This window comes from Uranotaenia lowii, chromosome 1 (genome assembly GCF_029784155.1).
Source record: "Uranotaenia lowii strain MFRU-FL chromosome 1, ASM2978415v1, whole genome shotgun sequence".
NCBI classification, from domain to species: Eukaryota; Metazoa; Arthropoda; class Insecta; order Diptera; family Culicidae; genus Uranotaenia; species Uranotaenia lowii.
The window spans coordinates 164251146-164278798 of NC_073691.1; the positions used below are offsets into that span (position 1 = coordinate 164251146).

General features: G+C 36.4%; 1 long non-coding RNA gene across 1 annotated transcript; it reads right to left on the reverse strand.

Annotated features, from left to right (window-relative positions):
* Positions 1 to 15897: 15897 nt before the first annotated feature.
* Positions 15898 to 16634, reverse strand: LOC129747150 (uncharacterized). The gene is made up of 3 exons (XR_008737452.1): positions 16435 to 16634; positions 16290 to 16358; positions 15898 to 16229 (listed from the first exon to the last, which is right to left on the reverse strand). It is a non-coding gene; the product is annotated as an uncharacterized LOC129747150 (long non-coding RNA).
* Positions 16635 to 27653: the final 11019 nt, after the last annotated feature.

Genomic DNA, 27653 nt, shown 5'->3' on the forward strand with positions numbered 1-27653 from the left:
AATATACATAATTTAAATATATACATAAGTTACGAATATAAAATAAACATTCATTTCCTAAATTACTTTAAACGGTTTTATGTTCCTCCATTCACCCATTTTTGTCATGTTTATCATTGACATAGAGAAAAGCAACTTTGTTTTGGTTTTTTTTCTTTTTTGATAGGAGTTTAACCCGTTAAGGTCATTCTTCCTCGTTTCCCACTTTGTTTTGGTGAAATATCTAGACCAACAAGATACATCAAACTGTTACTAATTAATAATGCCTTTGATAAAAAATTGAGGTGAAAAATTTCGACACAACTCGAATAACACAAAAGCTGTAAAGAAGTTCTGCATGGAACGTAAAAGTTCGTACGAAGTTCCTCATTGAACTTAAAAGATCTTTTGTAGTTCCACACGGAAATAAAAAGTTCGTTAGAAGTTCATAAGAAAGCACGATAGTTACATATGATTTTCAAATTCTTTAAGTCGCTTAGAACGCACACAAATGTTCTATGATACTTCTATGGACATTTCATGTTCGTTCAGAAGTCTAAATTGAGAATTTACAAAAAATGGTTGCTATTTTCTCTCGAATACCTTTTACTCAGCCAAATGTGAACTATAAATGCACACGATTAAGTAACTATGCGACTTTTGGTTGCTTGGGTTATTGATAATTCCTTACGTAAACATCACCATGAGTTTTGACAGAAAAATTTGACAAGTCGCTTAAAAGTCGCATAAGTTTTTTTAAGCTCCCTAGAAGAATCATCAATGGTTCTTAAGAATGTGTTGAGCGAACATAAAGGCGTTAAATTCACTTAGAAGTTCCGTTATCATGATCTTTAACCTTCAAAAGGCGCTGAAGGTTTCTTTGCAACTTCAAAGGGACATGGGTACCTAAAGGTGTCCTAGAGCTTTTTCTCAGCCAATTGTGAACTTCTGAACGCCATGTTTGCTTGGGTTCCCAAGCAACCAAAAATTCGAATCCCAAGCAACCAAAAGTTCGAATTTGACTTAAGGAACGAACCAATAAATTCATATACAGCTGTACAAAATTTCTGTGGAACTTTTTTGCTGTTCAAAACGCTTTTTCGAGGTCCATGGAACTTCATTCTTTATCAAGTTCAGCCAATACTCAAAAAAAGCTTTAAAGTGCTGTTTGGGTTTCTGTTTCTACTTTTTGGGAACTTTAAAATTTGTATGAAGAAAAACAATCTACTTGTTACGTACTTCTCATTTCTTTCAAAATCAAGTAGCTATCAAAGGGTTGCAAGTCTTTTTGTACAGCTCAATAGTTCGTAAAAAGTCTCTGTTGTACTATTTTGTAAACTTGAAAGTTTTTAATTAGTTCCAATGGGCGTTCAAAAGCAACTTCGTATTATAGAAACTTTCAAGTAGATTTAAAGGCTAAAATCTACTTTTTTCGAACTTCAACACGTGTTTGCATAAATAAACACATCGTTACTTGGGAAACAACTATATGAAGTACACATTAAGTTCCGGAAGAACTTTTTGACAGCTTGAAAGTGGGAATTAAGTAGAAATAAAGAACCTGAAAGTCGTTTTAAAGAAAATCATCACATCGAGTTAAATCGTTGCCTACTCATGATGTTCATATAGGGCAACAAGTATGGATCTCAACTTTCAAGCGGTGAGCTTGGGTTCGAGGCTTGGTAAGAACGTGTTTTTTAAATGTAATGTGAGTGAGTAACAAATATAGTTGAATAATATGAATCAAAATAGCAGACTTGAGAAGGCAATTGAAGGAGCGGAAGAGTAATTTTTTCGATTTTTTATGCTGCTTATAAAGTGGATTTCGAAGCTGGTTAGAAGTTGTTTGACGATTCATGCGAACTTTTTGTCAACTTTAAAGTTCGTTTAACTACTTAAAAATTGAGCTGAAAAGAAGTTATATTAGCGTACTCGATTAAGCTGATCAAACCTGATAGAGGAATGTTATCCGAACTTTTGGTTGCTTGGGTTGCCAACAACAGCTGGCTGGGCCTTCGGGAGAGTGCGAGGGTAATCCGAATAGCCCCCGGTCGCGGTGATCGACTACGGAAATACTTGCGTCAGATTGTTCCCAGCTCGTTGCTGACAACATCGTATTGGGGGGGGGCACCGCGGTCTTGGTCAAAACTGTGCTCGATCTCTGATTACCGTCCTTCGCAGTATTTGCCGTAAATGATGCCCTAATTAATAACTCCGCAGCGTAATTTCAGTGAAGATTTCCTGAAATACATTTAACTAAAATCCCCTTCCATTTTGTCTTCTTCGGGGATTGTTATTAATAATTCCTTACGTAAACATCACTATGAGTTTTGACAGAAAAATTTGACAATTCGCTTATAAGTCGCATAAGTTTTTTTAAGCTCCCTAGAAGAATCATCAATGGTTCTTAAGAATGTGTTGAGCGAACATTAAGGCGTTAAATTCACTTAGAATTTCTTTATCTTTCAAAAGGCGCTGAAGGTTTCTTTCCAACTTTAAAGGGACATGGGTACCTAAAGGTGTCCTAGAGCTTTTTCTCAGCCAATTGTGAACTTCTGAATGCCATGTTAAGTATGTATGCGACTTTTGGTTGCTTGGGTTATCTCCCAAGCAACCAGAACTCCCTTAAAAAGGTTCCATAGAAGCTTAATCAGTTCACATTTGTGTCTGAAGAGAATGCTAACCAGCCCAAAATTGAAGTTATTAAAGCTACTTTCAAGTTCGTTTAGGTGTCTGTAGAGAACGCTATTCAGCTTCTAAGAGAATGTCAAGAAACTTCTACGCGCTGAAAAAAAATCCGATTGACATTTTGCTCTGACAACCAGATGTCAGATTGCTAGGTTACCGGTCTATCATGGTCTATCTCATTGGTTTTAGTTATATTGTTTTGATTACAAAAGCTACTTACGCTTATAGAATTGAACCGCTGCTCTCCAGGTTGCAATGAAACTCGCCAGCCTCTCGACCAATCCAGCAATAGTTCATTGCAACTGTAAAAATTAGTATTTAAACTAATTTTATTTGAACTTGCGTATGAGCGATGATAAAATGGATTGTTTGAGAGTTTATACATTTCGTTGGTCAAGGACTTTCAGCACACCAAATGAAAATGTATTTACAAATATTTCATCATCAAAAGGTTATTCAGAAAAATTGTTTTTTTTTCAACATTATTACACAAAAGTCACAATTACCTACGGCAGCGGCCTAGTCTTCCAGCAGAACTCCGATGTTTCCGAAACAACTGGATGTTATAGCATGCATGTAATGAGGATGGTCTTGGCAAATATGATGATCGCGGATGTTTTTATGAGAGGAATGCATTTCCGGAGGTTTCTCATTGGAGAAAGGGTTTTCTTGAATGATGAAAAGGCTCTGAAAATATAAAAACTTCAATGTTAAAAATCCAGAATATTCTATTACATATTTGTTTCAACCTTAGATTTTTTTTATTTTGCTTTGAATTCCATTCTAAACATGAGTACTGATAAAAAGAAAACAAATACCATGACATAAAATTAACAGACATATTTGACATGTCGCTTAAAATTCCCAAATAAGTTCCTTAAAACACGTAGAAGTATCTTAGAATTCCCAAATAAGTTCCTTGAAATGCCTAGAAGTATCTTAGAAAGTGCTTAGCGCACGCAACCGACCTTCTTGAAAGAAGTTGCGTTAAAGGCGCTTAGAAGTTCCGTTATCAGTGTTTTAACCTTTTGGAAGGCGATGAAAGTTCCTGAGTAACTTTTACGTGACGTGAGTCACCTAAAGCTCCCTTTAAACATTTTTTCAGCCAAATTTGAACTTCGGAGTGCCATCTTTAAGTAAGAACGCGACTTTTGGTTGCTTGGGCTGTTTTATAATATGTGCACACTTTAATATGCATTGCACTTGAGAATTCTCAAAATAAATCATCATCGGCAGCATTTGCGGAACCTGATTGTTGAAAAAAGTTGAAATAGTTGCTCTGCAGAAGTAAACTCACTCATTTCGACGAATAGTCTCACTACGACGTGTAACAGAAAGTATATGATTGTTATAAAACTATTGAATAACACTATTTTTTGTACCAACTAGCTCAAGCACAACTTTGTTACGTTTCCATAAGTAAGTGACCGGTCAAGTGAATTTTAAGTGAGCATGTAATGGAATTGAAGTGAGCGGCGAAGTAAGTTGACATTCAGTAGAATTTCGAGTGCCAGTCACTTAAAACTTAAGTGATAAGCTAGTGAACATTGATACTGATCTCTTGAAATTTAAGTGAGGGGCAAGTGAAATGTACATGAGCCAATTGAAATGAAGAAATTTACTGAACTTCCACTTCTAAGAGAAACTTCAAGTGTATTTTAAGTGTGATTTTGGGTTCAGTGTATGAATTCACTCTTCGTCGACTCGATCACGATAGCGAAGTGGGAGGACTTGCGACTCTCTGTTATTGCTTACATTTGCCCCACGGTTCGTCAGTCATGATCAATCGCCGCGGTGTAAATTTCGGTCTTCGCGACTGTAGTTCAACAAAAACTAAAAAAATCACCTTTACCTCGGCCAGCGATGGAAAAAAATCGCTTCTAACGATTTTGAGCAGCGAACGACCAACGTTCGGACTCGTTCCAATTGCTGCTGGCAGACGACGCCGTGTGTTCTGCTTATGTTGCATGGAGAGATCTCAGAGAGCGACGAGTGACCAGTGATTCGAAGATGCAAGAACAGAAAAAATCCTGTTGCGTGCACTCGCAACGCTATCCCATATCTTCTATATGGCTTGTTGCGCGTGGTTACGACAAGCTACGAATCTCGAAGGATACAACTCCCGAATCTCCCCGATCACGGTGTGTTACAACTTGCGATCGGATCGAATCATGGTGTTCATAATCATGATTTTTTTAATGATCCTGCTCTGTTGTATGTTGCTTGGTCGTTCGTTCGTTAGTAGTTGGAATCGATTCGTTCGCAATTATTTAGAAAGATAGCGACATGGAGTGTTATCGCTGTACTGTTGAAAAAAAAAAATCCCTCCGATTGTGGGTGGGAGGGGGTGGGGCAGTTTCTGTTTTATGACCATAGCAACAGGTAAAAATATGACCCATTCCAAGCGCCTCTCAACTTGAGAACCTATTTTTATTTTTCATTATTTAAAAATAATTTCTACAGCATTAGAATGGCTATTTCTTGAGCTTCATTTCCCATTATAAAATAGTTACCTTTTTTTAGAATTGAGTTTTTTGTTGTTGAAATTTAAGAACTTTAGTATGAAAATTAACTGATTTCAACAATTACTCTTTATTTCAAACAAAACTTTGTCAAAAAACTAGCTAAGGTACACCGGGGTAAGTGGGGACGGTGGCTATTAAAACAATACTGAGAACTATTTTTTCAAACTTTTAATGCAGAATGTTAAATTTACTTGTAATCTATCCAATAACTGTAAAAGAGATACGGTTCCGACAATTGCGAATGTTTACGGTGACTTTTTGTAAATTTTCTATTTTCAACTACGATGTGAAGTTGATGTGCATCTTTTTCAATCGCAAGTTTCTCGTAAACTAGCTGACTCTGGACGAAAAACTCTACATTGACACAATCCTTACATTCGAAACAACCAGTTAGGAAAAAGAACGACGGTTAAAAATTGAGAAAAAAGGGTTTATTTGCAAAAATCTAAATTTTTGTGGACGGCTTTATACATACTTGATGTTTACACATTTTTTCAATTTTCTGTCCTTCATTCAATACAATTTAGCTATATTAAGCATTCAGATCATGAAAAGTTGGGAAAAGTACTTGGTTTTTCTAAAATAAATATATATTTTCGATAATATCTGGTTACACACAATAATCATTGAAAATGCCATATTTATATTACCATGAACTTTTCTCAAAATTTCGGACGGTTCGAGCAATAAAGTAACGTATTCAACCAAAAAAACACAAATTTGTTGAAAATTTCCTTATAAATCAAAGGGAAAATCTACCGTCCCCACTTACCCCATAAAGCGGGGTAAGTGAAGACGCCAGCAGTCCATAACAATTTACGTGAAAACTTTTTTCGCTTTGTAACTATCAAGCTCATCTCTTCAGCATTTGTGAACAGCATGTTCTTCATCACATTGAACGCGATTTTATCAAAATTGACCCACTGCTAATTTTTTAATGATTTTTTAAAGCTGAACTGTACGAAAAACCGTCCCCACTTACCCCGGTGTACCTTATATAAAAAATTGCAAAATGATTGTAAAAGGACATTTTGAAACATGATATTAGATTAAGAATAACCACAGCAACTTCACGTTCTAGAACCGGTGATAAAGGTATGTATTTTTAAGCGTTGGGACTGCAGATAGTTATCTGTGGCTTGAATAAAAAACTTGCAAAAAGATCATGATCTTCTATATTATAAATAAAAACCGCGCTAATAGCTTCTATTACTAGCTGACATTATGTTCAAACAAAATAACTAAGTATCCATGGATTAAATGGATCCAATGGATTAAAAATCTTTATACAAGGTAAATTTTATAGATACATTTTTTCCTTCGAACAAATTCATAAGACTTTGATGGAAAATAAATTTCTCATATATTTTTTTTTGTTTAACTGTCCATTATTGAAACTTCAAACTCAAAGAATAAGAAAATCCAAATCGAGCCCCGTATTCACATTAAATTCCACGGAGAGACTTTTGAAGGTATAACAAAACAATAAAATGAAGGCACTAGCACAGGGTTCCATGCAAAATTAGGACCAGAGTATATTATGGAAACCTAAAGTTTGTATAGAATTTCGTGGATTTTGTTCGGGAAGAACAAAAAAAAACAGTTTTTCACCAATAAATTTGAGCTTTATCAACCGATTTGTCTTTTAACCTGAATGTTTTAAGCTTTTATTATGACAATATTTCATCTGAAGAACGCGTTTCGATTAGAGTTATCATAAAACAGTTATTAAGCTTTTAGATAGGTATATGAGCGTCTAATTTCGAACACACTATCTTTTTTTACCATAACCCTTATCGAAATGGGGCCTTGGGATACTACAGAGATTCGTTGATTATAATGAATCGATACTTTTCTGAAATTTTCATTAAAATTTGATCGGAGAGAAGAGCAGAGAAATGCGGTTTTATAAAAAAAAACTGAAAAGTGGAAAAAGTTACGCGTTGTGACGTTACGATTTCTGTTGCAAAAATTTGGATAACTATTTGTTCAAGAAAAATTCTTTTGATTTCATATTGTAGCAAATTAAATTCTTAACATAGAGGTATGTTTTTCTTTAATATGTGATATGAACGTTGCAAACGTTGTGACCACATGCTGGAATGGGTCATATTTAAAAAATTAAACAAAATGCTCAAAATGTAGAAGAAAATAAAAACTGACAAAACTTCCATAATTGACAAAATTAACATAATCGTCAAAATTTGAAGAAAAAAATTTAAGTATTACAAAAGACAAAATAGCCAAATTGATATTTTTTTCATAGTTTACAAAGTTACAAAATTGACCCAATTGTGAAAATTGACAACAATTTTAAAAATGACAAAAATATTAGAACTTAAAAATGACCATAAATTAGGAAACCATCAAAATGACCAAATTAATTAGTTGAATGAATTTGAAAAAAAATGGACAAAATAAACTGCTTTGATAATACATATTGGCCGATTTCGCAAAATGGAATCAATTGAAAAAAAAATACATAAGTAAACAAACTGACTAAATTGACAGCATTGATAAAATAGAGGAAATATAACCTATTGAAAAAATTTAAAAAATTCACAACATTGGCAAACTTGGTAAACCAATAAAATAGACAAAATATTAAATTAAATGAGATACAGTGAAGCAAAGCAATGAATGGATTTTTTGTCTGAATTTTTTTTAACCAAATTTTCTGAAATAGCGGTCAAAATTTCCGCTGAACCCTCGCCCATTTATGCACCTTAGTATAAATTTGTTCTTAACAATTACAATTATTGTAGAATCAGTTTAATACAATAAGACTGTCTAAAGTTGTTTGCATTTTTTAAAGTGATTCTTTTTTGGTACTCTTTTTAAAGCCAGCTTCGGCTAATTTACTAAAACATATTGAACCAGTTTTAAAATGTTGAGAAACAAGAATAAATTACGTACCCAATAAATCTAACATCATACATATTGAACACATTCTATAGCAAGTGGAACGACTACAAACTACGAATAAAATAAAAAAAAAACGACATCAGTTTTAACGGAAACTTTTCAAACGGCATGGGAAGATTTAAAAAGTTCCAAACAAATTTCTCATAGAACAACGCCCGTGCGTATGTTTTTTGCCTTTCTTTCAGAAAGGTATAGTTATCGGTCGATTTGGGAGATCATTAATTATGGGTCTTAGATATACCTTTATAGGTACCTATCGAATCAGCTCGACGAGTTCAGACGATGTCAGTGCATTTGTATGTATTGGTGTGATTTTTTATAAACTTTGTCACTACGTTTTTGCGAAACTGGGAAGTACACTAAAAATGATTTTTGTCTTAAAAAATTTGATTTTTTTCCCTCTTCAATGTATAAAAGAAAGAAAAAAAAACAAAATAGTTTGAAAAATAAATTTTCATAGTAATTATCATCAAATCATCACTCCAAAAAACGTGTCAATTGGCCTTGCTAGCCACAACCAGCAATCACTAAAATCAAAATTATCGTATATACGACGTCAAATTATACGTGACGTCATAGATACGCGCTTGCTATCTAAAAGTATGGACCTGTCGATGTGTGGAAGGGAGAACAGACAGGCTTCACTCCCACTCAGGTTTGATGTCATCGTGACAGAAACCGTGTAGGAGGAAGACGACAGTTCTAGTTTTCCCAGCTAATGGTTGTATTTTTTCATTTTAATGGTTCAGTTTGAAACCGAACCATTTCAAAAATTTCGGAACCGAAGCTCCAAATTATTGATCATAAAAATGGTTTTCACCAAGGGGTACGACCCCGAAATTTGAGAAATCGTTGGTGAGTACGTCATGCCCACACTGCATGGTACGAAAGCGATAGTAACTTCGCCGAACATTATATTCAGGAACAGATTGCTCTGAGAAGGGGAAAACAACACGGGTACGCGGACGATGTATGCACATCCTCTCATCTTCTCACGTGCCGTTCGTGCTTACGAAGCTTTTTCTTAAGCAGCAACGACAGGAGAGTATTTCGCCCGTGAAAGCAAATTAAATCTAATAAGACAAATGCTACTGAATCCTCTCGAGCTTTAAGCTCTCGAGCTTGTTTTTTTGTTCCCTTTTCTCTTCCTCTCTTCAGATCTAACGTTGCGTTGTTGTTGTTGGGGTTGGTGTCTAGAGAAAAACGATGACGGCTTGGAGGTCAATCTGAACTTTCACTTGCTGAAGCCAATGGAAGATGACAACCAAACAGTAGCGCCACCAAACCCTCCATAGTAGAGTTTGAAGCATTTGGGATTTTTTTTGGAACATGCATATAAAGCTAAAAAGCTAATAATCATTATTGACAAAGTTGAAGAAACAGAAAAAAAAATTGACTAAATAGACCAATTTGACGAAATTGACAAATTTGACATAATTCATTGATTTGACAAAATTCACTTGATTGAAAAAATCATAAAATTGACAAAATTTATAAAATTGACAAAATCGAGAAAATTGGCAGAATTGACCAAATTGACGATGAAAAACTGGATTAAAATTCACTGAATTGACAATATTGATAAAACTGACAAAATTAACAAACTTGAAAAAATTGACAAAATTGACAAAATCGACAAAATTGACAAAACTGACAAAATTAACAAAATTGACAAAAGAGATGACAAAATTCACTAAATTGACAAAATTGACAAGATTGATAAAACTGACAAAATTGAGAAAATTGAAAAAAATGATTAAATTAACGATGACAAAATCGAAAAAATTCACTAAATTGACAAAATTGACAAGATTGATAAAACTGACAAAAATCGACAAAATTGACAAAATTAATTAAATTGACCAAATTGACCAAATTGAAGAAATTGACAAACTTGGCTTAATTCATTGATTTGACAAAATTAACTTAGCTGAAAAAATCATAAAAATTGATAATATTTATAAATTTGACAAAATCGAGAAAATTGGCAGAATTGACAAAATTGACGATGACAAAATTGACAAAATTCACTGAATTGACAAAATTTACAAGATTGATAAAACTGACAAAATTGAAAAAAAAATTACTAAATTAACGATGACAAAATCGACAAAATTCACTCAATTGACAAAATTGACAAGATTGATAAAACTGACAAAAATCTACAAAATTGACAAAATTGACCAAATTGACCAAAATGACCACATTGTCAAAATTCACAAAATTGACAAAGACAAAATTGACAAAATTCACTATATTTACAAAATTGACAAAATTGAAAAGATTGACAAAAGTGACTGGCGAAATTTACAAAATTGACCCAATTGACCAAATTGACAAAATTGACAAGATTGACAAATTGACAAAATTTACAAAATCGAAGAAAATTGACAAAATTGAGAAAATTGGCCAAATTGGCAATGACAAAATCGACAAAATACACTTAATTGACAAAGCTGACAAAATTGACAAAATTGACAAAATTGACAAAATTGACAAAATTGACAAAATTGACAAAATTGACAAAATTGACAAAATTGACAAGATTGACAAAATTGACTAATTTGATAAAATTGACTAATTTGATAAAACTGACAAAATTGACAAAATTAACAAAACTGACCAAATTGACAAATTTGACAAAATTGACAAAATTTTCAAATTTGAAAAAGTTGACAAAATCATGAAAATTGTTAAAATCGACAAAATTGACAAAATCTAGAAAATTGGTTAAATTGACAAAATGTATCAACTAAGAATGCTGACAAAATTATGAAAATTGAAAAAATGACCAAATTAACAAAATTAACAAAATAGACAAAATCAACAAAACAGAATAAAAATCTCAAAATAACAAAATTAAAAATACTACGCTTTCAAAATTTTCAATACTTTTAATTTTCAAAATTTATTCTACCGATTTTCTGCATTTTGGTATCGTATTTTACTCTAGCAATTGAAATTTTTTTCCAATAATTTTATCTATGTATTTGATTCCTCTACTTGAGAGGTTGAATTATTTGAAATACATGGTCAGGCACCTTTTTTCAAATTGTATTCTTAATTTTTATACCCCTTCCATTTTGAAGATATCATATGCTGTAACTCCAAAAGGAGTAAATTGAGTTAGATTATAATGTCATAGAAACGGAATCATACATGATATTCCAGAATCTAGTCATTCAAAAATCTCCAACTAGTTGCAAATAAGGTTATTTATATCATAATTATGATCATATAAAAATACTTTTATCCTAATAAAAACTTTGAATCTTTAATTCCTAAATTCATTTTGGATTTATTGCGTATGAAATTCATTAATCATAATTCATAATTCATTTTGTTTTATATGTACCCAAATATCATTTACAGGCTGAAAGAAAGGCTACAATCCACTGTCAAGTGTATTAAATCGGGTTTTTTTTGTATCTATCCATACCCGGGCGGTTGGGTAACTCGAGAGCAAAACAAATCCTAGCCATCCTACCTAACCAACAAGTCGAACTTTGGGAGTGGTTGCAACAAGATGTAGGAAATCCCAAAGTGTACAAGTCTCGAGTTTCCCCGATCACGGTGTGTTACAACTTGCGATTGGGTCCAATCGTGTGCAAGAGTGACACTCACTCTACGCGAGCGACGCGTACGTAGGAATTTATTCAAGTCCGAGCATAGAGAGTAGCATCCTTCTCGGAGCTACATCACTCCCAAAATGTTGCATGTAGGTATTCAACAATCATCATACCAACTCGATTCAGCTGCCGACGGGATTGAGTTCGCTCTTGGTTTGTAACATACCGAGATCTTGCGACGTTGCGACTAAACGTTGATCGAATCGAAATCATTTCGTTTCCATCGCTGACCTCGGCTAGGGCCGAGTATATGGCCTGAAATTTGTACATACAGGCAGCACTATACAGCATGCCACGAAGGGTGATTGCACAAACAAATTCGATCCCGATCACGGTTTCGCAACACGAATGTGCGTTCATTCGAGCAGGGCCATACACGAAAGAAATCGTATTCGCAGTGAGAGAACTTCATCGAAATTCATCGCATTTAGGCACATATGGTGTTATGTATAGCCCACTTAAGATTGTTGATTTTAAATTCTTTGGGTAAGTTAAGCGAGCCACACATTACAAAACAATAACACAAATGCAATGAAATTCGATGAAATTTTGTCGCTGCGAATACAATTTGCATCGTGAATGGCGCTGTTTGAATGAACGCGCAACCGTGTTGCTCAATCGTGATGCGCAATCGTTTTTTGTGTTACGGTGTATGGTGCTCCTTATACAAAATTTAGAGAATCTACTCATCCCCAACTGAGGTAGAGCTGGTTATTTGTATTACGGAGTGTATCGAAAATAAGTTATAAACACATTTTCTCATTGTATTTATTTTATTGATAATTCAAACAAAGAAATAGTTCGGAAGTGCTTTAAAAAGCTTATTCTTATAGTTTATAAAAAAAAAATTCAAGTAAAAAAGTAATTTGGTAATATCCTCGGACTTTCGACTTGACGCGATTCACTAGGTTTTGTACAGCTGATTGATCACACTTCTTGGCAGCAGCATTCCAATTTTTCTTGAAAACCACCATGGTCCTGTTGGCCTTACCATCCTTCTTGAAAACTCTCTTGACAACAGCCCAATATCGTTCTATGGGGCGAAGCTGGGGCAGTTTGGTGGGTTAATATTTTTCTTAACGAAATCTACATCGTTATCCTCGAACCATCTAAGAGTGGATTTACATAGTGGGCTGACGCCAAATCCGGCCAAAACAATGGTGGAGTCGTATGTTTCTTATTAAGTAGCAGCAACCTTTTCTGCAAACACTCCTTTTGGTAGATATCGGCATTTATTATTCCTTTTGCAAAGAAACTCGCCGACTTCAATCCGCAGGAGCAGATTGCCTGCCACACAAGCACTTTCTGGCCAAATTTTTCTACCTCAATCGACTTTTCGTGGTCACACACATCCTCCCCAATAGCTGCAGTGCAGAATTGTGGTCCCGGAAAAGTACTGGAATCCTCTTTTACATAAGTTTCATCGTCCATGAGAATGCACGCATCTGGCTTCTGCAAAGTTTGATGATACAGCTTCCGGGCTCTGGTATTGGCTCGTGATTTATGTTCAGCCGTTTGTTTGGACACATCTGCGTCATGTATGTCTTCAGGTTGTTCCGCTTCTTGATCCGCTGTACCATTCCGATCGATGTCCCAGCTTTTTTCGCTAAATCCCGTATGCACATCGTTCGATTCCGGTTGATGAGGTTGATTACCTTACGGTCCAGATTTGGGTCAGACGGTCCTGGTTTTCTGCCTCTTCCTGGCAAATCATCTAACGCAGGGGTTTTCAGATCATTTGCTCGGCGGAGCACTTTTTGAAACTTAAAATTTTGGCGGAGCACCTGCATTTTTGAGCGCATGAAAAATCCTTGTGTTGAAAACTTGATGATATTTATCGTTTAAATAAGATGAGTCTTGTCATCGTAGTCAATAAAATCAGTAATGAATGGCTCTCTTACTCTCTTTGAATAGTCTTGTTTTTATTAACAAAATACGTATGTGTCATCTAAAATTAATGATTTCAATAGAACAAACACGCTTTCTTCGATTTTGCTAGCTGTAACAGGTTTGGTTCAATTTTTGTTAGTTGTAGCCTGACGTCTGGTTCCGCGTTTAGTCGGGATTGGTATTTTGGCTTCGTTCCGAGATATGTGGAAAATCCAGACTCACATAGATAGGTTGTGAAGAAAAGGCAAAGGAATAAGTTTTACTTTAGGATAAAATTCGAAATTCATTTTTCAGTTCACACTAACACTCCTCAAACGACTTCTTGGATGCGAATCATTCCTGAAGTTTTGAATCCGATGTCATCAGGCGCGGTCCTATGGGGGGGGGGGGTAATCGGGGTGATCACCCCCCCCCCAAGCGGCAAAAAACCGTTACGAAGTACTCGCAAACGCTGGATTTTATATAAAAACTTAGAACTTTTCTTAGTAGGTGTACTTTCGAATTTTCAACTTTTCCCACTCCGTGGGGGGTTTGTTGAATTTATTAATTACTTAATACCTTAAAATTAAAAAAAAGTCGGTCCGCAAAACTTAAACAGCTGAAACTTGCAATTCCATGGACCGAATTTCACCAAATAACTTTTGTTGAGGTAATTACAGCGTTGAATTCGACCATGCTGACCATATACGCTTCCGGCCATAAGTTTGGGATCACCCCCTTTAAAAAAGCTAATTTGTTTGACCATATCGCAGTCATCTTATGCCTATTGCATTTCTTTTGATCTAATTCTAAAGTCGATGAGCAAAACTTTCTTCGTATGGTATTGGCAAAATGTATATGTTAACCTCATATGACTTAAGCTTGGTTTAAAGTTGGAAAATTTCCTTAAAATCGCGCTTTATATTTAAACTCGATCAGCTCAGGGTTGGGTGGACCGGATTTAAAAAATTGAATTCCATTTGAATCTTTTTTTATAAATATCAAAACATTTTCATTTTTTTAAATTTTGTGCTTAAAATTTGCATAGTGCTTTAAATAGATAAATTAGCTACTTAAGTTATCGATCAAAAGTTTGGGCTCACTCCTCAGTATGGTGTATCGGCAAAAAGTTTGGGATCATACGAAACATGCAATTTAATTTCGTGCATATCTCTGTCATCAAACAACGTTTCGCTAATCTGATAAGTTATCTTTAATGCTGATGAGTTTTTTTTTCGCTTTTGGATATTTAGTGAATTTTTTTTCCAAACTAACTTCTTTAAAACTTTAGCCTTAGTTTGATCATTTTTTGATAATGTTCGCCAAATAGTCGGTATGTTCAATAAATACCTGCAAACTTGTTTCGACCATAACTTTGTTATCTTACAAGTTATTGCAGATCGGTTTGGCTCAATGTTTGACGGATCAACATATCTCGATCCTTTTTAGAAGTAAGAAGAACTTGAGACTTTAAGTGTTAAATTGCCTTTGGGGCCGTTCAGATACCACGTGGACAAAAAAAAATAAGATGTTTACCCCTTTCTCCCTCTCCGTGCACAAATGTGGATATTCGGCAACCCCTACCTCCCTTCTCCAGATGTTCACCTGGACAGATTCGATTTTTGTTGTTGTTATTTCTTATTTTGGAACGTTTTTGAAAAAATTAGCTTTGATTGTATTGGCCTCGACGTAGCAAAAATGATCAATTTTAATTTATTGATTCTATCATATATTAATTCTTCATTATTTGGAATTTTTTCAGATTTTTAGAATTTCAATTTACATACTTTTACGATTGGAAAAGAAATACAAATTTTAGATAAGTATATGAAAAATGGTCAAACACATCAAATTCAAAATGTGTTTTCTTGAAATATTTTTTTTTTAATGAATCATTTATTTTTCTTTCGAAGACTCGTTTACTGTGATATTTTACGTCTTTCACAAGCTTTTATACACTTATACCCTTTGGCTCGAGGAGCGTCATATATTTTGAGCCGTTATCACAATTAAACTATTTTTATAAAGATCCATACACAGCAAAAAAAGTGTTGCTATATTACATCAAAAACGTGCACATAACTTGAGTTGCAAAAGGTCTCTAATATTACATTGTTTTGATGTAACTACGAAATGACATCTTATTGATGTAAAACAAATTTCATCAAAAGTATGTATCGAAGTGGACAAATTCGAGCACGATTATAGTTTAAAGTATCAGTATCAGTATCAGGGAATTGAATGAGAATTGAACTGAGCAATATATTCAAACTGTTCGCAAGTAATTTATTTAAAAATATAATCATTCTGTTGCATAATATTCTTATCCTAAGTAAGAACTGCCCTTTATGGGTCGTCCGGATAGGAAGTACTCTCTCACTAATCCTTTAAAAAACAGGTTCCCGTGCCAAACATATCCAGCAGAACCTATTGAGCTGGAACTATGGAAATCCTGTCGGAACATTGCACTTAAACTTCTTTCATTGCTCACAGTTTTTCATCGAAAATGTAACCATTTCACTAAGGCACCGTATCAGTAAGATTTTAAATTCGGGATTCCTTATTCTTAGGAAGAAACAGCCAGTACATGTTTTCTATCCGTAACAGTTCTTTCCTAAAAGAATAAATTGGAAGTGAGCTCTTTGAGGATAATCAGATCGGAAAATATACTAACCTTTTCTCCGGACAGTTTCAAATCTTTCTTTCTTTTTTATTCTTTCCGATGTCCTTGGTCAAAATTGCCCTGGGGAGAAAAATAGGAAATTAAACATTGCTGAACGGTTTTGCTAAGTTTTTTTGAGAAGATTGATCATACTCACCAGAAAAACAAATGTTCCTGAGCCTTGCAAACCTCCACCAACTTTTTGATACGTTCAGCAAATCGATTGTCAATTTGGATAAACATTGACTACTTGATGTAATATAACATCGCTGGTTGTGATATTACACAAAAAGACTTGCTGACATGGTGTACATAGAAAAGATGTAATATTATAACGATAATACAAAAAAATACTTCGGTTTGCTAACATCTTCATAAATTACATCGGCCAGCGTTACATTTTTTTTTGCTGTGTAGTTTTTATAAAAAAATCCATTCATTAATTTAAAACTTTCAAAATAAAGTTAATTAAGTAAGAAATTGTTACGATAAAGTTGTCCTGCGACCAAATTATGATTAAAATTATAAAAATAAATTTCAATCATGGGGATTTTATGGTAATAAAAAATTACATTAAAAATACGAAACTTAGATTATTGGTTGAAACTTGATATCAGTTATGCTCCGAATCCTATACAAAGCTCAGAAAATAGTGTTTTTCACTATTTAGCACTATTCGGTACATCTCTTATGATATCTATTAAATTTTTTTAAAATACTGAAAATACTACTTTTAAAACTAAAGGTGATGGATAAAAAATAATGATAATGATAAAAAAATGAGTTCAGTTTATTTCCAAAATCTGTTTATACAGCATAGGTTACAAAAACTTGCCAATTTTTTTTTATTTTTCCCAGGTGAAATAAAATTATTCCTTCATCCCTGACTATTTTCTCGGAAACAAGGCAATCGCTCAAGTTCAAAATTCGGAAGATTTTTTTTTTCTAATTTTTGACCAACACAGCTGGATTTCAGGATTCACACCAATTATATCGTCGATACTGTTTTAAGCTCATATACACCATAATATTTAAACTTTTGAGTAGAAATCCAGCTTAATTGAGGTTAAAAAATCCATTCTGAATCTGAAAGTTTGGTTATTTCAATTGCAATTGATTATGACTTTTCACTGAAATATTGAATTGTTGCAAAATGAGAATCATTAAAATTTTGGTGAGGGTCTTACGCTGATTAATGCCCAGTAAAAATATTGTGGATAACTTGAAGATTTTTTTTACGTTTTCTTCAACGAAAATGTGTGTTTAATTTTCATTAGTGAAATGACGTTTATATCGGAAAATTCTTCAAAGAAAACTTAAAGTTATAATTTTTATCAATTGAAAAAAATACGAAAATAATCTTTCTATCAACACTTTTTCGCAGTGAGCATCTAAGATTCGCAGATTGTTTAATAAACAAGATATCAAAACAAGTGTTTTGAGAAAATTTGTTAAAAGTTTTTACCATTTTTCTCTGATTTCAAGCTATTTAAATTACACACCTATAACTATACAAACCTACAAAAAAAAAGTTTTATTTGCAACTGTAACCCCCCTTCCTGGTCCTCCCCCTCTCCTCCACTCTGTTGCTCAAAATAAACGTTTTTTCGCCAGATGTTCACGATCCTTCTGATCGACTGATTTTTGAAAATTTGGAAAAATCACCCCCCCCAAGAGCCAACTCTAGGACCGCCCCTGGATGTCATATCTATCAAGCATTCATATTCTTGCAATGTTAATGATTCTAGTTTCTTTGACAACGAAAAATTTTCAAATCTTCATCATTTTATGATATTCTTCGGGAAAATATAGCTGGAAGCTGTTCAACAAATGCGGAAAAACTTTGTAATTGTAATTGTGAATGACTGTAGTAGATTCGTGGGCCTGTTAGTTTAACTTTACATCAAGGAATACAAAAAAAATGTGATAAACGATAAGTGTTGTGATTGTCATAATACGTACCTGCAAATTCTCGTTAAATTCTTGGAAATTTTCTAATGATAACTTCGAAGTTATTTCTGATTTAATCTGCTCAAAATTTGATTTTTCTGTTGAGGCCATGGTTTTGTCGTTGGAATCGAAGATTGTCATTCATTTTATTAAAAATGTCAGTCAAATAAACCAACCTTAAGCGCCCCTTATCATTATTCAATTTGACCCCCAATGCAAAATTTATGTCACCTTTAGACGTACTTTCGGTCTTGATTCAAACGGGCGATGAAACGTTTTTCACGATATAACCAGTGAACTTCGGTATGTATTTAGTAGTAGCGTGGAATGTTAGCTACCCATCTCTTCGCACAACGCCTTGAATAACTTTAAATTTTTCGGTCAAGTCTCAATAAAATTGATTAATTTTAAGCTTTCGACCAAGAATTCTTTCAAAGATGATGATAGTTCTTCATAGCGAGTGCATGTCAATCTTGGTCTTTTCTTTGATCTTGGCAACGACTCCAGTAGTATTTCTAACCGTTCTAACCATACATCAATACGAATTCCCCGTGGAATATTGCTATCCGAAATATAATCATCAATTAGCTTGAAAATTTCAGCCCCGTTGTGGAACTTGGCAATGGTTTGCAAAGGAACAAATCTTCTTCGAAACATTTAGAAACTTGAAAGCGTACAAATACCATTAGAATTGCTAGTCTTGCTACATCTGTGGATTTGTCATGCTACATGGCGAATTTTGAAGTTCTCAATCGAGAAACTAAAACGCTTTCAATATCTTCAGCCATGTCACAAATTTGCCGAGAAACCGTATCGTCACTTTAGACATGGGAATCGGACTTACCAATCCCACTGTTTATCATCAACCAACGGACAATTTCTTGAATTAAAGCATGGATCACTACAAATCTGGACGCATTAAAACGGGTCTATCTCGGAGCTATGTAAACGAAATAAAAATGTTTTGTACTTGAAATGTAGGGTTTTTATTGCACATTAAAGGAAAAAAAAATTATTCCGATGTTGTTTTGATGAATTTTCGAACTTTTGGTTGAGTATCACTCATTATAGTTTGAACACCCTATTCGCTGACCTCAGCGGCTATTTTGTTCCACAATCTCTTCATCTCTGTTGCTTCCCGAGTCGTCCTACCATTCTTCTTCATCTTCTGCTTGACAATTGCCCAAAATTTTTTCGATAGGGCGGAATTGAGGGCAGTTGGGTGGGTTGATGTCCTTTTCGACAAAATCCACCCGTTGGGCCAATACCACTGTAGAACCTCCTAGCTGTAGTGGCAGCTTGCCAAATCTGGCGAAAACTTAACTAGTCCTTTGTGAGATCTAATGTACGAAAAAAAAGTTTTTCAGGCATTCCTCCTTGTAAATTTCGGAGTCCATCATCTTGTTTTTCACAAAAACCGGAATTTTTCGTCCGCAGCTGCAAATACCTTGCCAGATCAAACACTTTCTTGCACACTTATCAGCAAAAACGAATTGAAGTTGCCGGCGACATCACCATGACCAGTGCAGTGCACCACTGCAGTGGCTTTATATAATTTTTGGCCAGAAAACTGCCAAAAATCCATCATCACGTACGTTTCCTCATCCATGAGGATGCATCCGTCGAACTTCGTTAGAATCTTCTTGTATAACTTGCGGGCACGTCCTTTGGCAACTAAATTCTGCTTCAATGTCCGGTTTGGTTGCTTACTGGTCCGATAGGATCGTATTCCTTCGCGTAGACGAATTCTGCTGACAGTGCACCGGTCGGCGTTGAATTTCTTGGCAATGTCATAGTCCGACTACCCTGTGTTTTCCTTGATCGTTCTCAACACCTTCAAATGCAGTTTCTGATTCTTAGGTCCACTATAACGCTTGGTATGAACCTGCCGATCTATAGTACGCATCTCACGGAAACGTTTGAGAACGCTACACACGGTTGATTTGACAATTTTTAACGATTTCGCGATTTTTGAACCCGACCACGTCGGGTTTTTGACGTGGTTGTTCAAAATTTATTTTCATCTCGCGGCTTCCATCACGTGTAACTTTTTTGAAACAAAACGAATCGTAATGAAATTTTCAGCACTGGTAGAAGAAACATTCCTCTACAAAGTGCTGCCAAAACATTCCAGATCCGACAACTAGGAGCACTATGGTAAAATAAATAGTGCGTCCAGATTTGTAGTGATCCATGCTTTACAAGGTTTGATTAAGTTTTCAGCGAAAGTATGCCCTTTTCCAGCTTTTGGTAACTGACTAAGTACGACGCAAGAACAGAATTTTCATTGAGTGTTTTGCAGCGATTATTATTTTCTTGACGATGGATACATTTTCCGGCTGAGGTTTTTCGATTTCCTCCAGATCCAGCTCAACGACCATCGATGGAGGTTCCGCATTTGATGCATCGCTAATTGCAGTTGTGTTGTCATCCTGCTCACTAAAGGTTGATCGAAAAAAATAGTAAATAGTTGCTATTTAGTCACATTTATTCATACCTGTTGTTTGTGCTTCTGGATGATCCTGGATTTGCAAACGCTTGGTCCACACTCGGCAACTTGAACTGCGATTTCAGTTGCTGAGACTTGTTTATGTTAACATTTTGAACTAGACGAAGAGATGCTGTCTCAAGTCTCCTGACAAGTTTGGGAGACTTCCAAAGAATTCAAGAATTCAAGAATTCAAGAATTCAAGAATTCAAGAAATTCAAAGATTTTCAAGGTTGGTTTATGGTTTTCGTTGCGTACATCGCGGAGCACTTTCAAAAGCTTCGCGGAGCACCAAGTGCTCCGCGGAGCACGATCTGAAAACCCCTGATCTAACGTATAGTGTTCAAACGTAAACAAAGCGCTAGTTCACTCTTGACAGATCAAGATGCTTCATACAGGTGAGCACAGTTGTGAGCGTTCACGTGTTAGTAAGTAGAAGGCCCAAATATGTTTATAGTTAATTTTCGATACACTCTTTAGTTGCTGTTTTTGCCAGTGATCATTTGCACAATCATTTTGGCAAGATGTTTGTAACGTGTATGAATGGTGTATGGAGAAGCATAGAATCAACAAGTTTGGGCAAATGTAGTGTAAGGTATGGCTAGCTTAAGGAAATCTGTATGTATGTAATTATTTGTATCCCAATGAGTGGCTACAGCTATAGGACCATAATCACATTATTTGTAATGCAGCTACAAAACACAACCGTACAATGAATCAAGTCTTGAAATCTCAGGATCACTTTCACCGATTAGCTATGTCATCGGTCCTGTGAGATGTGCCTTGTTGGGTAATGTAATTGATTATTATCAAATGCTCTCTTCCTTACTCTTCCCTACCAGAAGAGAAGTCCATCCATACTCGAACACTCGGAAGTAAATAGGTAAATCAAAACGGTTTATAACTTTCGCACAGTTCTGTCGTCTGTTGATCGCCCAGGTGACGAACGATTAGGCAGATGATTAGCATAAACGTTTGCCAGAATCTCTTGGTGGTGTGGCGAGACGGTGATGGTTTGCCGCCATGATATCCCGTATGCTCTATGTATTGATCCTTCCCTTTCACCTGGGCTCAATGAACGAATGTTATTCCATCAATTTATTATCATAACAGGGTGAGAGTGAGACTGTTGATGACTACATATATCTATGAATGTAGCGCTTGACCGTGGCCTTCCAACTGGCGGGATATAATGTATCTCGATAGGTAAATTCACCAGAAATAGAGTGAGGAATAGAAGTGATTCGTTTAAATTGACCGAAGGATTCAACCTGTTATACTGTATTGGAAAACAGTCTGACAAAACAATGTTTTGTGGACAGCTTTTAATATTCTATTTAAATAGTAATGAATCACACTACCAAATATCTTGCCGCCTGCCGCAATTTGTTACATACAACATAATGAGTCTAGTGCCGGAGCTTAAACTTATGTATAGTAGTGTAGCTACTTAAGGAACCATGGCCGTCGGCCTTGAGGAAAACATGAAATCCTGTGGGTGCGAAATGTTTCATTGTAGAGGTGTGCTACGAAAGCCAAAATACACTTACTGGATTTGTAGACAGTCCCGGTCAATTCCTGGCTACACACTTAATCTTTTTGCCTGTGGTCGGGACGATTTCGTCCTGTATTTTCAACAGCTGAAATTACAGGACGATTTCAGGACAGCAAAACAGCTCAGGAAAACAACTGTCAAAACGTCCTGTGAATTCGAAACGCGTTCTTCCTGAGAGTTATAGGGAATTCGTAATTAGTTTCCTGTACATTCGGGACTGTTTTTTTTCCAAAATGTTATCGTGCAAGAAAATTAAAGAAACGCAACACAGACTATGAATGAATTTAAAGTATTTATTTCCAAACACTCCAAGCTATGTTAAAAATTTTCACATAAGGCCACACAACAACTGAAAGATTTGATAAAAAAAATCCACACGGAACACTGATGACGAAAACGCGGATTATGGGACCTGTTCCGGAAATCCGTCTCCTCTTGCGATTTGGAAGCGTTCTTTTTTCAAAATTTTCACTGGTAGTTGAACCGTCCCTTTTCGGAGAACTTGCTAGTGGACTTGCGTTTGCCAGATGAATTGTCTGCGTGGTACCTCTCATGATGGTTTGTGCTCCGTTTGCCTCCTTTGAACCATTTGCTGCAGCTGCTCGACTATACCGAGTTGAAGGAAGTCGCTGTTTTCGTTGCCTCCACTTTTGACTTGATCCTTTCGATGAAAAAAAAAAACAGATTTCAAAATCAAGGTTTAAGAAACAAAAATTACAACTTACTTGCAGATTAATGTGCTTTTCCCCTTTTCGTTCGAAAACTTACACTTACAGTCCGAAACTAACCTTGACTACTGAACGTTGCAATGTCACACGATAGAAAAGGATAGAGGACAGTTGTATAATCATACATCGGCAAAAACGCGCGAAATCGGATGAGCCAGAGGTGATACAGGAGATAACTGTCCTGAATTCAGGACGATTGATCAAGTACCTGTGCATTCATAAACGTTTTCTCCTGGATTTCAGGAAAAGTGAGTCGTCACGAGATTCGGTCGGGTTTTCATTCGAATTTCGTGTATATGAAGTATGTCCCCTGTGATTCGTGAAGTCGTTATCCCGAGTGAAATAATTTCAATCTTAGTGTGTAGCTGTGGCTCATATTTTGCCTGATAATGTAAGTATGCTGCAGCTAAATAGGCTAGCCAGAAACGACAAAAATGACAGAAGCGACCCAAATGACAAAAAATACAAAAATCACAAAAATGACTAAAGTCACGAAAATGAAGCTTATGTTCGACTGTTTTTTTTAACTATTTTCTGGTTACCCTAACTGCAGCAGATTAATTGAATGGATCCGTACAATTAAATCAGCATCAGCAGCCGGACGTCAACACATTATTGTGTCCGTGTGGTGCGGAAATCGACAGGGTTAATAGAAGATGGCGGCGGCGGATCTGTTTGTTTGATTATCATGTCGGCTTCCGGAAATACCTCCGGGCAACAGGACTTTAGGAGTGTTTATGCTAATGGAGCCTGTCGAGTTTGATTCGGTTCATAATTGGTATTTAATTGCTGCTATAATTGACTGCTAGTGTTTATTGGTTCGGTCCGGCGGCCGGGTGGACTTCACACTCGAGATAAATCAACTAGGGCGCTGCGGTGTGTGAGGTATGAATGTATTATATTCAATTAGCTCCGAGTCGACCGGTAAATAGAGATGAGTTGACATAAGATGCCGCCAGTCAGCAGCATAGAATGATTGCTATTAACTATCGTGCCAACTCAGTTGACTTCATCCATCAAAGTGGAATCTTGCAACACAAAATGTAGGCTCAGTTCTTTTGGTTTATAATTGAGTAATGGATTTTTTCTTCCAAATTCGTGATTATTGCAAATTGATAGTTGTTTCTCTTAAGGAGTACCGATTTCTTTTATCAACTTTGGTGAAATATTTATTTCGATACCACGAGTCTTACGGTTACGTTCGTTTCCGATTGAAGGCCCAAAAGGAAACGTTGCAAACGTTGAATTGAAACCAATACTGGCATTGGCTCCTTCTCTCCCAATAATAAAATCATAACCATAACATGCGAACTTTTAAGCAACGAAAAAAAATAAGCCGACGGCAGAGTGAGAATCTAATACGTCTCTCAACAATAACATCTTACCGACTTACCGGTATTTAACTGACTACTCTATCTGAGCCTGCTGGAGAAGAGGACGATAATGATCGTACTTACTCGTATTACTCTAGCAAATCCAGGATTAAGCCATTTTGATATGATCTCATGAACCAACTTGAAAGTTGTAACAGTAATTTAAATGTGCGTTGTACGGGACCTTAGTCATAAAAGGCGTACAAAAGTGGCCAGAAGTACTCAAAACGGGATTTTTTATAAACATGGTTTTCTGTCTTACGACATACCCTGTTGAACAATATTCCTCCAATTTACTCGGTCCATGGCAACCATTCTCCAATTTCACTGGCATTCCATATTCGCCAGATAACGTCCACTTGGTCTTATCACCTCTCTCGTTGCACCCCTGCTCGTCTCGTTCCTACCGGATTCGAAGCGTATCCGTGCAGCTTCGCCACCTTTTAGATACTGGGTTCGCCGTAGAGTCGCGTGAGCTCGTGTTTCACCCTTGGCGTCGCGTCTTCACATCGCAAAAGATGGTTCTTAACACTCGTCGCTCGAATCCTCCGAGTGTGCACAGGTCGAGTAATATCCACGTCTCGTGCCCGAAGAAGACAACCGACCTAAAGAGCGTCATGTTCAAAACATTCCACTTCGTGCGAGGTCTAAGTATTCTCGACTGCAGTTGCTTGTGGAGTCCATAATAGGCATGACTTCCGCTGATAGCTCACCGCCGGATCTCACGGCCAGTGTCATTGTCTGCGGTCCCCAGTTAGCCGAGACAGACAAAGTCTTCGACTATCTCCAGCTCGTCGTCGTCGATCGTGCTGGGCAAGTGGTCTCGGTCGGTCTCGGACCCGTACTTTGACTAGCTTATACTTCGTCTTGGACGTATTTATCTTTATCATCAACCCAATCCTTCCCGCTTCGCGTTTCAGTTTTCGGTAGATCTCTTCCACCGCCGTAGATGATTTGCCGACTATGTCAATGCCGTCGGCAAAGCAGATAAGTTAACTGGATCTGTTGAAAATCGTGCCCCGCATTTCGCCCACCGCTCGTCGAATAACACCTTCTTGCGCCAAGTTGAACATCATGCAGGATAGACCATCACCTTGTCGAAGTCCCCGCGCGATTCGAATCAACTCGACAATTCACCCAAAATCCACACACAGCACTGCGTTCCATCCATCGTCGCCTTGATCAGTCTGGTCAGCTTCACGGAAAAGCTGTTCTCGTCCATGATTTTCCATAGCTCGTCACGGTCGATTGTGTCGTATGCGGCTTTGAAGTTGAAGAATAGATGGTGCGTAGGGACATGAAGTTCGCGGTATTTTTGGAGGATTTGCCGTAATGTAGATCGTCCCTCCATGAAGCTGGCTTTATGACTTCCCACGAGTCTGTTTGCTTGTGGCGTTAGGCGGCGGAATAGGATTTGGGACAACAATTTGTAGGCGGCATTGAGGACAGTGATCGCTCGGTTATTCTCACAGTCCAATTTGTGGCCCCTAGTGAAGATGGGGCATATTTCCCCATTATTATTACTATTCCAATCCTCCAGTAGCTGTTCTGTTTCCCAGATCCGGACCATCAACCGGTGTAGGCAATCGGCCAACTTGTCCGACCCCATTTTGATGAGTTTAGCTGCGATACCATCCTTCCCAGTCGATTTGTTGCAATTCAGCTCACGGATGGCTTCCTTAGCTTCACTTATCATTGGAAGTGGTTCCAATACGTTGTTGGCTACGCCGGCGATGCAGCTTCCCGAACGTCTTGGTCTCCTGCATGTGCGCCGTTCAGGTGTTCATCGAAGTGCTGCTTCCACCTTTTGATCACCTCACGATTGTCCTCCAGGACGCCTCCTTCCTTAAACCGGCACATTCCGGCTTGCGGCATGAAGCCTTTGCGGGATGTGTTGAGCATCTGATAGATTTTCCGCATTTCTTGGGAACGATGCAGCTGCTCCAGCTCCTTAAGCTCCTCCTCCTCTAGGCGGCGCTTTTTCTCCTGGAAAATTCGAATCGTATCCCAACAGTCCTGGAGAGGGGCTTCGTCAAGCTCGTCCTCTGCGGGACCGAGGTGGGCATCGGATTCGTATGTTGTTCATTACGGAGAGTTTTGGGCGCATCTTCACCATCACCGGTAAGTGGTCTGACTCGATGTTGGCGCCTCATAAGGATTCAATGTCCAAGAAGTGCTAGCTGTCTATCAAAACGTGGTCGATCTGTGATTGTAACTTCAGACGACATTGTATACGATCTTTTCACTATGCAACTGGAATTGCGATTCGCAACACCATTGTGAACGACTTGTGTTATTATTTCTGATACGATTTCATGTATGCAGGGATGATTTGTCAAAGTATGTATTGCTTTGTTGGAAGCTTGAATGTGTAAATCGTTGCTTTAATTTTCGTATCCAGCTTGACATAATACTAATCTGAACTGAAATTTTTTTCCCCCATGTATGATTAGGCATTTAATATTTTAGAATTAAAAAATAATAATAATGCAAGCTATGGAGGGCTCTGAGAAAATTTTTATTGGAAACATATTATAAACCATTAAACTATTTAGCCTTAGGAGAAATTTTATCAGAGACGATAACAGGCAGGGTTGGGCGGCTCCTCCTAATCAACAAAGAGCAGAGAGAAAACAATACTGTTCTCAGTTTGGTTTCCTAGTGTCCAGGTGTCCTGACTGTTTAGCATTTGTTCTGATGTTTTGGTGTGCCATCCTTATTTTTAAAATGGTTAAATTGACCCGAATTTTTTAAAACACTAATTGAGATTGTGTTATTAGTCCTGATTTTCGAAACAATATCTTAAACATGGATAGATTTGTAGTTAAATATATTGATAAAATCATGTTTTTTGACAGAACCAAATGGCTTCGTTTCAGACAACGAACATAACTGTTTTTTTAAGTGTGAGAAATCATTACTATCTTTACATAATCTTAAAAATCTATCTTCTGTTCATACAGAATCTGTAGCAAAAAAATACAAATCCAAAAATCTGTTTCGCTACATAAAACTGTACTAATTTGTGGTGAATATGGCCACTGTTGTTTTGATATTTTTTTCTGCAAAATAAAAATGTCCAAGTAAGCTTCCGAAGCAACGCGTTTTCCTTGCATACAAAACTGTTTTTGCTTTCAGATTTCTCTTCTACACAATGTGCAATAGAATGTTCCAGAAAAAGGAATTATTTTCATCAAAAATGTAAGTAAACGATCATAAAAATAGTTACTTAAAGTCGGTATAAATGGAATATGACAAAAAGTCCGCCATGTTCAAAAATTT